Below are 13,111 nucleotides of genomic sequence, written 5' to 3'. Positions count from 1 at the left end.
CTGAGCCTCGATCACCTTGTCTTGCCCGAGCCAGGTTGGCATGGACTGGAAGAATCCCGTGGCGGTGGGCGGGAGGGGCCGGGGCCGGGGCCGGGGGGGCCCCGAAGGACCCCGCTGCCCGGCCTGCGCCCGGATCCCGCAGGGTCCTGTGGAAACGCGGTATCTGCCTCCCCACCTCCTGCGCTCACACATGCAGGCCTGGGGCCTGCGGGTCCTGGGGCTCTGAGCCTCCCCGGCCCAAGGGCCGCAGCCACAGGTCCCGCACTGTTGGCCTAGGTGGACACGGAGGCTGAGGGGGAATTTTCAAGGGGCCTGGCCTCACGCTCTGCCAGTCACAGACGCCACCCCTCACCGGCCCTCCACCCACCCCTAACCTCCTTAACCTCTCCCGGCCTCGGTTTCCTCACTTATTAACCAGGGATTAGTCATAGCTACCATCCAGGCTTGTTATATTAGAATAATTATGTAATGTGCCGTGTGTACTCCAAACGTGGTCCTCTTTTCCTGTCCCACACCTCCTTCCTCCTGCATCAGGCCTGGGGACGGGGGCGTGCCCATGTCACCCCTAGCCCCCAGGCCTGGAGTCCTGGACACATGGACACCCCTGCCAGAGCTCCCCTTCCCGCGCTTGGGGTTACCTTGAACCCCGCCTCCTACAAGAGGATGGTCGGGCCTATTGTCGGAACCTGCAGGAATCCTAGGCTGCCACCCAAGAATATTAGCAGAGGCCCAGCCTGACTGGGGTGAGTCAGCCTCTCCTCCCGAATTCAGTTGTGGCTTCAGCTGCCCTGCACAGCTGGGGCTGCGAAGTTGCCAGCAAGAAGCAGCCCCTGAAAATCTCTGGGAAGACCAGTATGCCCTTGGGGTGGGATGAGGAGCACAGTGGGATGGGGGAGGGTTGAGAAGGGGGTCTTGATCCCCCTTCTCTTCCTCTAGGGGAGCCGAGGCTTGGGACTGGGGAGCAGCCGTACCCCATGTGAGGAAGGGCGGGCCTGACTTACTGTAACTTCCTGGCCCAAAGCCTGATTGTCCTGTGGTTGGGCTGCCCGGCCAGAGAGGCCCCTGGTGTAGGGAGGACTCATGGAGAACTTGCCTCCCATTGCCAGGGCCCACTGTGTGCATACTGGGGGGCGGAGGAGCTGTGCTGCCATTGACTTCCTGAGACAGCTAGTAGACCAGATGAGGCTGCCTGGAAGGTGGCTCCTCTTCCCTAAGCAGGTTGAGCCACTACCTAAATGCCAGGTTATTTACAAGAAAAAAAAGGGGGGGGGAGCTCAGCCCCTTTTGGAGGGCATCAGAGCGGACAGTGTTGACTGAGCACTCACTATGTACTACGCCATGTGGACGTTTGCTCAATGAACTGTCACAACCACCTAAGAAAATGGGAGCTGTTGTTACCCCCATTGTACAGATGGGGAGCCAATTTAGAGTCCTGGGATGCAAACTGGGTTTCCCCCCGGCTCCCGATCCCCACTCCATCTGGCCTATGAGCGTGGGAACCAGTGTGGCCCGGAAGAGTGGCGGATGGCCCAGCTGACTGCCCAGGTGCCCCCACCCCCCAACCACATGGGCACGCGGCTTGCTCGGTACTCAGCTGACTTCCTGTCCCTGGAAGAGCAGCTGCCGGTATGCTGGGGCAGGGCGGTCCCCTTCCTGTGGTTCAGGTAAGGGCATAACCCCATGCCTTCTTGGCGTCCTCCCTTTCTCCTTTCTCAGGCTCTGCAAGTCAGACCTGGGTGCCCCAGAAAGTTGCTCTGGGAAAGATGTTTGCCTGCTGCCCAGAGCTGGGACTGCAAGCCCTGATTGGCGAGGGCTTGGGGAGTAGCTGAGAACCTTCCCTTCAGCTACCAAAGAGCAGACAGGGCTTTCTGTATCACGCTGCCTGATGATGGTGAGGGTGCAGTGACCAAGAGTGCAGGTGAAAGGTCCAGCTCTCCAACCAGGTGGATGGATTTGAAAGGAATTTCGAGCTGGGCACGGTGGCTCACACCTGTAATCCCAGCACTTTGGGAGGCTGAGGTGGGCGGACTACCTGAGGTTGGGAGCTCAAGACCAGCCTGACCAACATGGAGAAACCCCGTCTCTCCTAAAAATACAAAATTAGCTGGGCATGGTGGCGCGTGCCTGTAATCCCAGCTACTCAGGAGGCTGAGGCAGGAGAATTGCTTGAACCCGGGCGATGGAGGTTGCAGTGAGCCAAGATCGTGCCACTGCACTCCAGCCTGGGCAACAAGAGTTAAACTCCATCTCAAAAAATAAAAAGAAAGAAAGAAAGAAAGGAGCTTCTGAGAGATGGTGTCTCCACCTCCCTATCAGATACTCCAGGGCTTTGGAAAGAGCTGGCTGGCTGCTGGGCATCACCTCAACTTTCCCCTAGGTGACATTGCCAAGGAACTGTGGCACTGTCCCTACTTCCCACGCCCAGTTCCATAGCTCCACCTCCCACACCCTTGCCTGTAGAAGCTCAAAAGAAGCTTTCTAGAGGATGATGTTTCTTGTATGAGGGGTCATCTGAGGTTGCAAAGACTGAAGCTCTTCACCAGAGAAACGCAGGAAGCATCCCGCAGCTAAGTGAGGCAATGTCTGGGGCGCGTCAGGCCATGCCAGGTAGCTCAGAGAGGAGAGACACCCCTGGCTATGCAGCCTGCCTCTGAGTCCTGCTGGTGGCCAGGCCATCTGCTGGACTCCATCCCTGGGCATCTTTCCACCCTGTCTTTGGTGCTCAGAGCATAAAGTGGCATTTCACTTGTCCCTCTACCTAACAGCAAGGAAGCAGATCTCTCTTAGGCTCTTCTTGGAAGATGCAAGGAAAGAAAGAATGTTCTCAATGTGAGATCCTACAGGACCACTGTACTGGGTCAAATAGCGTCCCCCCACCAAACTCATGTCTGCATGGAACCTACAAATGTGACTTTATTTAGAAATAGGGTCTTTGCAGATGTAATTAAGATGTACTCCACAGGTCTGGAGATCAAGGCCAACAGCATGCTGTATTAGGATGGTCCCAGTCCAATGACTGATGCCCTTATACGAGGGAAATCTGGACACAGACACACAGAGGAGGCCATGCAGTGGTGGAGGCAGAGATGTGTCTACAAACCAATGAGCGAGCAGGTCCGCCGGCCACCACCAGAAGCTGGCAGGGGTGAGGAAGTCATTCTTCCGTGGGGGCTTCAGAGGGAGCATGGTCCCAGTACACCTTGAGTGTTGGCCTCCCGGCCTCCAGAGCTGTGAGAAAATCCATGTCTGTTGTTTGAAGCCACTGAGTTTGTGGCATTTTGTTATGGCTGTCCCAGGAAAGAAATACAATCACCAAATGTCAAACATAGGGCAACTGGGAAAAACAAGAAGGAAATGCATGAGGCACGTAAAGAAAAGACTTGGAAGAGACCAAGGACGGACAGGAAGGAACGCTTCCTCAACTTCCTCCTCGCACCCTGACAGGAAGCCAGAGACCTAGTGGCTGAGCCTTGGAAGAAGTGGCTACTTTCCCCCACGCAAGAGCGGGTGAGCTTGGATGTCGGATGAATGAGAAGTGTCTGAATCTTGCTAGGTCCTAGGGAGACCCTGTTAATAATAACAAACTCACGATACGGTCTTGTCTCATCCTCACCACAGTGCTTAAAGCAGGTTTTATTGAAATCCCCGTGTATAGATTAGGAACAAGGCAGGGCGGTTGGGTGCCTGCCCAGGATCATATGCCAACAGCAGTGATCTGGAACACGAGCCCAGCTTTCCCACACTCTGCCCTTACCACTTGTCCTCTCCTGGTCCAGGGCTCCTGTGCCCATGTCCAGTGCCTTGGTGGGGCTGGGCCAAGAGACACAGTGAGCCCTCTGGCCACAGGCAGGGTCGTTGGAGACCTGCTGCCTGGGTTTGGATCCCAGCTCTACTCCTGGTAAGCTGTGTGACCTTGGGCAAGTTACATTACATCCCTGTTTTGCAGTTTACCCCACTGAGAAAATAGGGACAAGAATAGTACGTAACTCATGGAGTTGCTGGAGACCTCCATGAGTCAGTATGTTTCAGGTGCTTAGAATAGTGCTTGGAACATTGGAAGTACAGCCATAAAAGTGTTGTGAAATAAATAAAACCCGCTGGGTGAGAGAGCTCTTTCCTTCACAGGTGGGGCCAGGGAGAGGGCTTCAGGATGGTGACCTGTCTTATTCTTACTCCACAGACATGGAGAGATCAAGGCCAATAGCATTCTCATGCAGTTCTCTTCTATTTCCCATAGAACCCTCAAGACCAGCAAGGGGGGCACCTGAGAACAGAAAGCAGAGTCGCACCCACATCCTGGGCAGGCTGACTCAGTTGCTTGAATCCTGCCTCTAGGGCCAAGGTCACCATTTGATCCTGGTCTGGGCCAGCTTTGTCCTAATGGAGGAAAGCTTGGAACCATGAATCCTGGTTGGTCATCTCCTGCTTGACTGTTTTGCTCACAATGGGAACCTGGTCTGGGGTGATGCACTATCACTCATCGCTCCACTGAAAGATGTGCCCGGTGCACATCCCCAGGACTGTGTTACCCATCACCTTTACGCATGGGACTCAGAATGCACAGAGCGGTGTGTGCATGCGGCAACGTGTATACACTGTGTGCGTCTGGGAGGTGCTCTCATCATCTCTGGCCGCATCCTGCAGAGGGTCCTGCAGCCTCTACCTGGCTTCTGGCTCTTTATTTATGTATTCATCTATTTTAGATGGAGTCTTGCTCTGTCTCCAGGCTGGAGTGCAGTGGAGTGATCTCGGCTTATTGCGACTTCCGCGACCCAGATTCGAGTGATTCTCCCGCTTCAGTCTCCCAAGTAGCTGGGACTACAGGCATGCAGCACTGTCAGCAGTTAATTTTTTTGTATTTTTAGTAGAAACGGGGTTTCTCCATGTTGGCCAGGCTGGTCTTGAACTCCTGACCTCAGGTGATCCCCTGACCTTGGCCTCCCAAAGGGCTGGAATTGCAGAGGTGCCTCTTTTAATTGACTCCTCTCTAGGCATCTCTCCTTCCAGCCACAGAGACTGGCCTGATGGTTCCAGGGCCCCAGGTGAAGGCCTCTCTCCTCCCCCACTCAGGTCTGACCAGCTCTGTTTCCATCCTGGTATAGGCACAAGGTCTCTTGCTGCAGCTGGGCCAGTTTGCTGACCTTCTCAGCTCCTTCTCTTAGACTGGAGAGGCCTGGAAGGGTGCCTGAGGGAGGGTCTGGGCTGCTCTCCTGGGCTCCTCCCCTTCCACTCCAGGGCTCTGGCTGGAGCCTGGTCAGGGTCCTTACTGAGTTCTCAGCTAAGCCCCAGCCCTGTGACGGCCTGAGGGGTCTGGTGGGGAGGCCCCAAAGTGAGGGCTCCATAGCCTTCCACTGTCCCTCCCCCAGCATTGGGCAGTGCAAGCAGTCTCTGAAGGTCTTCTGGGTAGCCTTCCTTCCATGCCCTCTTGCCTACTTTCACCAGGTGGCCAAGGGACACTAAAAAAGGCAGTGAATAGCTAGAGGACCACTCTTGAAAGTCAGCCTGCCTCCCTCCTGGTGCCAGCTCCTCTCCCTCCAGCCTCCTTTTCATAGAATTCTACAAGAGGAAACAGAGAGGTCATCTCCTCCACCGTCACTAAGTTTCCAGAAAGGATGGGTTAGAGGGATTTGGCATTCTCTGAGGCTTCAGGCCAAACCTTGGACATTGGGCTGGTCAGAGATCTTGCTGGGGTTTCCTTGGGAATTGTATATCCATTGGGAGCACTAGCCCTGAACACCTGGGGCTCCCTACCTGCTAGGAGCTGGGAGGACTCTGGTGTTCCCTGTAATCCCTCAGGGTCTAGGTGGATGGAATGGCAGCCCAGGACTGTTCCCCAGGCTGACCCGGACTCTAATGATAGCCAAGAGTGGACTTAGCTGTCATTTAGATCCCTGAGGGAGCCTTCACAGTAGCTGCTAAGCGGAGGCCCTGGCAGTGGAGAGGGTTCTCACACGTAGGAGAGGCAGTACTTAAGCAAGTAGCAATGGAAAGGGCACTGGATTTGACGTCAGCAGAGAGGTGGTCTATTTCTGCTTTGCTCACTACTTATCTGTGATCTGAGGCAAGCCTAACCCTCTACAGCTTAGTTTACTCATCTGGAAAGTGTGGTATATTTTATTTTACCTGCCTTACATCTGAGGCATGGAGGGAGGACGAAATGGGATCACCTATTAAAATGCATTTTGAAAAAACAGAAGTGCTATTTATGCAAACACATGGTACTAAAAATAAAAGACGCCTGTTTGCTTCTGGAAGTAAAAGTTGTGAATGAGGCCGGGCGCTGTGGCTCACACCTGTAATCCCAGCACTTTGGGAGGCCAAGGTGGGTGGATCACAAGGTCAAGAGATCGAGACCAACCTGGCCAACATGGTGAAACGTCATCTCTACTAAAAATACCAAAAATTTAGCTGGGCGTGGTGGTGCACACCTGTAGTCCCAGCTGCTTGGGAGGCTGAGGCAGGAGAATCACTTGAACCTGGGAGGCAGAGATTGCAGTGAGCCGAGATCACGCCATTGCACTCCTGTACTCCAGCCTGGTGACAGAGCGAGACTCTCCATCTCAAAAAAAACAAACAACAACAACCAAAAGTTGTGAATGAATTAAGTGATATTTTAATGATACAGGAGCCCCATTATTTAAAGAACATTTTGTCTTTTGTGCAGCCACAGAGCCAGTGTTTGATAAGTTTCCAGCAAGCATCACCCATTCTGCTAGATTTTGTGAGGAACATAAAAAAGCAGAAGATATAGGGCCTGGTACAGAGTTGGCATTCAATTAATAATCACTGGGCAGGGCACAGTGCCTCAGGCCTGTGTTCCCAGCACTTTGGGAGGCTGAGGTGGGTGGATCACCTGAGGCCAGGAGTTCGAGACCAGCCTAGCCAACATGGTCAAACCCCCTCTCTACTAAAAGTACAAAAATTAGCCGGGCATGGTGGCACATGCTGGTAGTCCCAGCTACTCAGGAGACTGAGGCAGGTAAATTGCTTGAGCCTGGGAGGCGGAGGTTGCAGTGAGCCGAGATCATGCCACTGCACTCCAGCCTGGGCAACAGTGAGACTCTGTCTCAAAAAATATATATATTAATAATCATTGGATGAATAAGAGTGAATTTCTTCCATCTGAGAGTTTACAGTCCAGTTTGGAAGGGGACAGAATGAGTGGTGCAGGCTGTACATATAACATGCATTCGGAGGAAGGAGAGGTCTCCAGGGTGTGGGAGGCTTCAGGGAGGAGGCAGGAAAGGAGAAAGCCTCAGCAGAGAGGAAGAACTAGAGAGAATTGGAGGGGCTGACTGGGAAGGAGGGATGACCCCAACATGGGCTCCCAATCCTAAGTGAGCAGGGAAGTGATGAGTCTGGTAGGCAGGGGAGAAGACCATCCTGATGGGAAGAAGTTTGCCTTCTAGTGTGGGGTGGAGTGGGGGCAGAGTAAACTTCCCACTGGGGCTACAGTGGAAGGTTTTTGGAAACCCGGCTTAGTGGAAAATGCCAGGGGGAACCAGTATGGATCCTATGGGGATGGGCTCCCTGTGTACATGACATCATGAAAGCAATATTTTTAGAAGATGAGTCTGGCATGGATGTGCCCATGGGGACATACCAAACTTCTTGAAGTTCCCCAAAGTTTCCCTTTTCCAGGCTATTTCCCTGTTTCTGAGAATGCCCCATTCTCCCAAGCCTGTGGAAGGAACACCTGCTGTTTCGCCTTAACTCACGCATCACCTCTTCTGGGAAGCCACTAAAGCTCATTTCCTCCTGGGCACCCCCAGCTGTACCCTGCCTACCACTTTAGTTTTACAACCATTCCTTTTTAGGATACTTCTTGGTTTTCACATCTGGTTCCCCTTTCAGACTGTGAGTCTCTTGAAGCCTGGAATATTTTCTGGTTGTTACTTTTGTCCAGCAACAGGCATGGTGGCCAGAGTCGTGTTTCCACCTATGTTGGTATTACCTGGGGCACCTGGGTCAGGCAAGCATCAGGTGCTGCTGATGTACCCTAAAGTTTAGGAACACTGCAGCCCCACCCCTCTCACACAGCCTCATAGGACAACATCTACAAAGAGTATATCATGATATAAACAGCACCCCCTGGAGGTGTGCAGCACAGAGACCTCCTGGAGGATCCAGGTCCTCATGGATTTAGTTTTTCTTTTTTTTTCACTTTATTTTCTTTCTCTCTTTTTCTCCCTCCCTCCCTCCCTCTCTCCTTCCTTCCTTCCTTCCTTTCTTCTCTCTCTTTCTTGGCATGTCACTCTGTCACTCAGGCTGGAGTGCAGTGGCACCATCTGGGCTCTCTGCAACTTCTGCCTTCTGGGTTCAAGCGATTCTCCTGCCTCAGCCTCCCGAGTAGCTGGGATTACAGGTGCTGCCACCATTCCCAGCTAATATTTGTATTTTTTGTAGAGATGGGGTTTTGCCATGTTGGCCAGGCTGGTCTCAAACTCCTGACCTCAAGTGATCCGCCCACCTCAGCCTCCCAAAGTGCTGGGATTACAGGCGTGAGCCACCGTGCCCAGCCGGATTTAATTTTTCATGTCTATACCTTCAACATTCTGTACATTACAGGCGTTAAATAACATTTTCTGTAGGAAAATACTATGATTGGAGATCTGGGGGAGGGGAGGTGAGAGGAAATATATCTTCTTGTGTAATGTAAATAACAAACTTACATTCTGTTTTTTATTTATTTATTTATTGAGGCGGAGTCTCGCTCTGTCACCCAGGCTAGAGTGCAGTGGTGTGATCTCGGCTCACTGCAAGCTCCGCCTCGCGGGTTCACGCCATTCTCCTGCCTCAGCCTCCCAAGTAGCTGGGACCACAGGTGCCAGCCACCACGCCCGGCTAATTTTTTGGATTTTTAGCAGAGACAGGGTTTCACCATGTTAGCCAGGATGGTCCCGATCTCCTGACTTCAAGTGATCCGCCTGCCTCGGCCTCCCAAAGTGCTGGGATTACAGGCATGAGCCACCGTGCCCAGCTGTTTTTTACTTTTTTATGTCTGGGTTTGCAGTCTTTTCCTGAGGTTGGGCCTGAATAGTGCTGTGAATACTGGCAGTGACGGTGTTAACTGGAAAAGCACAAAGTCTTAGCATTCAGAACCCGAATTTCTTTTCTGAAGAAAAGCCTGAAGCCTACAACCCAGCGTTCCAGCCTGCAGCCCAGCCTTCCTTCCAGCCTGCAGCCCAGCCTTCCAGCCTGCAGCCCAGCCTTCCAGGCCGCTACTGTTGCTTAAGGCTGTGCTGCAATCAGAGAGCTCAGGAGTGGGAAGTCCAGAGTTCTACCCGCTTCTGGGAACAGCCCCCCATCCCCCTCCCGGCACCAGCTTCCACAGGCAAGTCCTTATGACAGTGGGTCAGGCTCACCCGAGGATTTCACAAACGCCTGGCTTGTTCCCAGCACAGCACAGCTGGGAGGGCTCAGCGCTGGGGGGAAGGAGCATCCTCCTCCTCCTCCTCCCTTGGCCCTGCCGTCCTTCAGCTCAGGAGACGGAAGGGCTGCACATGTCCATGCTTGCCGCCCCACAGGCCCGCGAGCTCGGAACCTTCCCTCCCTGCTGATTTCCCAGCTTTGGCTTAGTCAAGGAACAAGGAGGAAATGTGCTGTCCCACGACGAAAGGAGCATCCAGGCTTGTCTGCCCTGAAGGCGGCTGCGAGAGGTCTCAGAGTCACCTGGGGAGGCGATTATTCAGATTCCAAAGTTGTCTTCAGGCTTCAGATTCAGAAGAGCTGGGTCGCAGTCCAGGAGTCAACAGTTTCATCCACACCTTGGGGGACTGGCAGTAGGTGGTCCTCTGTGCTTTCAGAGGCCTTGAGGGGCAGAGAGGTGGAGCTCCGGGCAATGAAAAGCGTTTAGCCCATAGAACCCAGGATTCTAAGTTAGGGCCACCAGCTCTTTCTCTAGCTCCCTGACAATGAAAGAGCTGTCCTTGGATTTGGGGCCTCAGTTTCTCCATCTCTGAAATGGGTGTGTTCAGACCTGAGGGTACAGACACCAATTGTCCTAGTTTGCCAGACTTTCAGAGCGAAACTGGGACAAGCTGGCCTCCATGCTGAGGGTGGATGCATGCTGTAATGGGAATACGATTTGAAGATGCGTCTTCGAGGCACAGTCTATATTTATTTAATTTACATATTTACTCGTTATCGTCTGGTTGCTCCCACTCAACCTCTGGAGGGCAGGGAGAACAGGGCCTTGTCTTGCTGGATCTAGAACAGTCCCCAACCGCGGGATGTGTTCCATAGAGATTTGCTGAATGAATGAATGAGTGAATGAGTGAGTGACTAGAAGGGAAGGGGGCTGAGGCTCCAAGAACAGGCTCCCTGAGTAGAGCGTGTGTGGGGGGTAGGTTTGCTCCGCTGACCTGAAGGGGGATCTCGGCTCCCCTGGGACAAGAAAACTTGATCCACTCACGGCCGGGAAAGAGTCCAGGCTTTCTGAGCAGCCGCCCCTCGGAGGGGTCAGTGACCCCCGGTGACGAACGCCTGACTCCCCCCTTCCCCCACGCGCCCAGGGCGGCCTGGTCCACCCTGTCTCCTCCCTCTCCCGCCCCCCACCCCAGGGAGGTGCGCCTGGCAGCCTCCCGGCCGAATTTCCTGGCACTGGGCTGAGAATAAACAGCGCTCTCCGCCCGTAATCCCGTTGCCCCGGCGACCGCGCTCCGCGGGCGGGGGCGTGGCGGGGGCGTGGCGGGGCGGGGCCGTACCCGGGGCTCACGCTTCGCAGGGCGCAGCGGCGGCGGCGGCGGCGGAGATGCGGGCCCGAGAGGTGCCACCCCCCGTGCTCGGCGCGGACATTCTTCGCATAGCTCCGCCAGGGCTCCCGCGGTGTCCGGGAAGTGACTCTTCCTGGCAGAGGGCGGCCTCGCGGCGACGCGCCCGCCCGCCAGCCCGGCGGCCGCCAGATCGGGAGGGGAGTGGGGGCGGGGGAAAGAAGGTGCTCCCCGCACTGGGGCTACTGTCACCCACGGCCTCGATCGTCCCTGTCCTGCCCCGCGCTTCTGGGACCGGAGTCCCCTACTCCCTTACCCTCTCGACTGCCTCTCCGCCCAACCCCCGCCCGGTACCCCGGCGGTGCCCCTCCCAAGCATCCTTACTCATTCCTAAGACTAGGACACATCGTGCAGGCTGATTTTCCATCGCTGGCTCCCCTGTCTGAGGCCTCCTTCCCTCCCTCCCCCAGAGTAGGCCTTAGATTCCCCATTCTTGGCTCTAGCCTCAGGAGGCCTGCCCTAAAACAGCACCACCGGAGAGAGGATAGGGCCTCTTGGGGTGGAGTCTTACAGCTCTAGAAGCAAGGTAATAGGGCACAGGGCTGGGAGCGGGGATTTCTCCCCTTTCTGTTGGCCGGGGACCCTCAGCCTTGTTTTTAACCAGGCCGAGGCACGAGTGCCTGCTCAAGCCAGGAGGAAGCCGTCCACTGCCTGCAGGACACTTGTCAGCACATCTGGGAGCCAGGAACACCCCTCCTCCCGCAGCCAGGCCAGAGGGCCCCCCACTAAGTCCCTTAGAGGAGGGTGTCTTCCCTTCTGAGGATTGAGAAGTACAGAAAGACTTCTGTTACAGGATATGGGATGAGGAGAGAAGGGAGCCATGCTGAGCAGTCAGCTGGGGGAGAGATTCTCTCCTGGCCTCGCCACCAGCTTGTTGTGTGGGTTTGAGCATGTTGCTTCCCTTCTCTGGGCCTCAGTTTCCTTGTCTGCAAACCCAAAGGGTTGGTCCAGTCTTATCTGAAATGGAAAGGCACACCAGGCGCGGTGACTCACGCATGAAATCCCAGCACTTTAAGAGGACGAGGTGGGCAGATTGCTTGAGCTCAGGAGTTAGAGAGCAGCCTGGGCAACATAGCAGGATCCCATCTCTACAAATAGTACAAAAATTAGCCAAGTGTGGTGGTGTGTGCCTGTAGTAGTCCCACCTACTCAAGAGGCTGAGGTGGGAGGGTTGCTTGTCCTCTGGCAGTTGAGGCTGAAGTGGGTTGTGATCCTGCCACTGCTCTCCAGCCTGGGTGACAAAAAAAAAAAAAAAAAAAAAAAAAAAAGAAGTGGAAAGACAGAGGAAGGTTGGGATGGGCAGTGGTCTGGAGGAGGGAAATGAGTCTTCTTGCCTCTGCAACTCCACAAAACCAAGGTTCAACCTCCCTGGGGTGGGAAGGGAGAACTACTTCCTCCCTGGCCAGCGAAGATCAAATTCTTTTGCTAGCATTCTATGAACACTGGACACCCTTGCTAAACAGCTGCCTTCTAGGTCAAGGACAGGGACCCAGTGGCTGGGCACAGTGGCTCATGCCTGTAATCCCAGCACTTTGGGAGGCTGAGGCTGGCAGATTGCTTGAGTTTAGGAGTTCGAGACCAGCTTGGGCAACATGGCAAGACCCTGTCTCTACAAAATATACAAAACAAATTAAAAATAAAAAATAACTGGCTGTAGTGGCGTGTGCCTGTGGTCCCAGCTACTCAGGAGGCTGATGTGGGAGGATTACCCAAACCCGGGAGTTCAAAGCTGCAATGAGCTATGATCGCATCACTGCACTCCAACCTGGGTGACAGAGAGAGACCCTGACTCAAAAAAAAAAAGGTACAGGGACCCCAGGTTTACGGTTCCCTCATGGCTGTTATTCCAGTGGAAGGGGAAGTCTGTGCAGCTGAAGGTGGTGGTGGCTGCCCAGCAGACCCCAGGCTGAGGAAGACCCATCATCCTTCTGGAAGGCACAGGGGAACCACACCCCACTGGGCCCCCTCCCCTACACTTGTGCTTTGGGCAGGTGGCCCTACCTGGGTCTGCATTCCCAGTCTGGAGTTCCTTCATGATGCCTCTGGTGTGGCTCCCACATGCTCTGTCCCCTCAGCCGCCTCATGCCTGGCCTGGCCCCCGCTTCTCGTCACTTCAGGTCATTTTCTGGGAAAGAAAAATGACTTTGTTTATTTCCTCTCTATTACCTTTTGGAGCCCGATTCCTGGAGCAGCGTATCGGGTGCGAGGGGGCCAGGAAGAGGCTCTGGTGTTTGTGTCATCTGAGACAGACGAGGGCCCCTGACTTGGGGTTAACACTTATTTCCCAGCTGTCAGGCTGTGGGGACTGGAGGAGAAGGAATCATGAAAGGAGAATACCT

The 13,111-nt window shown here is 54.4% G+C and overlaps 1 long non-coding RNA gene across 2 annotated transcripts; it reads left to right on the top strand.

Moving 5' to 3' along the window:
- The first annotated feature begins 1,615 nt into the window (after positions 1-1,615).
- LOC115894712 lies at positions 1,616-6,214 on the top strand. 2 transcript variants are annotated; one of them, XR_004054846.1, is made up of 3 exons: positions 1,616-1,664; positions 2,963-3,507; positions 4,238-6,214. It is a non-coding gene; the product is annotated as an uncharacterized LOC115894712 (long non-coding RNA). The 2 variants fall into 2 exon arrangements; XR_004054845.1 differs by lacking the exon at positions 4,238-6,214 and having other exon boundaries at positions 2,963-4,107.
- Positions 6,215-13,111: the final 6,897 nt, after the last annotated feature.

Source organism: Rhinopithecus roxellana, chromosome 19 (assembly GCF_007565055.1).
Source record: "Rhinopithecus roxellana isolate Shanxi Qingling chromosome 19, ASM756505v1, whole genome shotgun sequence".
In the NCBI taxonomy this organism is placed as follows: domain Eukaryota; kingdom Metazoa; phylum Chordata; class Mammalia; order Primates; family Cercopithecidae; genus Rhinopithecus; species Rhinopithecus roxellana.
This window is presented reverse-complemented; position numbering and strand designations above follow the sequence as displayed.